Below are 941 nucleotides of genomic sequence, written 5' to 3'. Positions count from 1 at the left end.
TGTTGCGCTCTAGGGACGTCATGCTTGAACATGCACCAACTAGCCCAACAGTGAGTTCTATCACAAGTGACGGTTCTTGTTTTCGCCACAATAAACTGTCGAAGCTATAGCAACCATGTCCTGTCAATGGGGATGTTATGGACAGGAACACGATGACAGAGTGTGCTAAATACGTGGTATATGACATACGCCTTTCCCGTGGAGCAGCACACGTGGGACAAACAGGAAGATGTCTCAACGTGCGTCTGCTAGATCATCGTCAAAAGACAAAAAATGTAGAAAAACGCAACAATGTTCTGAGTGTCCCTGTGCTCCTAACTTTGGCGACACTAAAAAAAAGGTTGATTATTGAATCTGTGGAAACTGAAGAAAAAAAAAGCGATGAGCAAGCCTTCTACAACTGTTTCCACGAAAGAGTTATCATTCTTGCTGGAAGCGAACTGCCTTATTTGTACGCTTTCCCTAACTGTGATTGCGTGTCATCATGATGAAAGGACGCTTTCGGCAGCATGTACAATTTGATCATGAACAATTCTGCATATTTATATCCGCATGTTCTCTCTAAATAAAATTGAGTTGCTAGTCAGCCCGTGTCTTCATGTGTCACTCATGTGTCACTCATGTGTCACTCATGTGTCTTCATGTGTCACTTCGGCCGTGTCTATGAGCGTGCTGTGAGCTATTACGAAGCTTTCAAGCCAGCTCTCCGGGTCTTTGAGTGATGAGCCGTGAGAGGTAGGTGGCCCCCTGGGTTGACGTTGCAGCACAGGTGCTGTCACCGAGGGTACTGTCGTAGTCGTTGATTTCGTGGTCGTTTTCCGGGTCTTGCGAGTCCTGTGGGGCAGCGGTCCGTACTCTGGTGGAAGTCTTTGTGGTCGGAGGCTAGCTCGATTATTCGCCATGTCCTTGGTGTCTTGTTGGCGTAAGCTCGGATAACAGTT

Source organism: Rhipicephalus microplus, chromosome 2, assembly GCF_043290135.1.
Source record: "Rhipicephalus microplus isolate Deutch F79 chromosome 2, USDA_Rmic, whole genome shotgun sequence".
Lineage (NCBI taxonomy): Eukaryota > Metazoa > Arthropoda > Arachnida > Ixodida > Ixodidae > Rhipicephalus > Rhipicephalus microplus.
The sequence above is the reverse complement of the archived record's forward strand: the minus strand, read 5'-3'. Positions refer to the sequence as shown.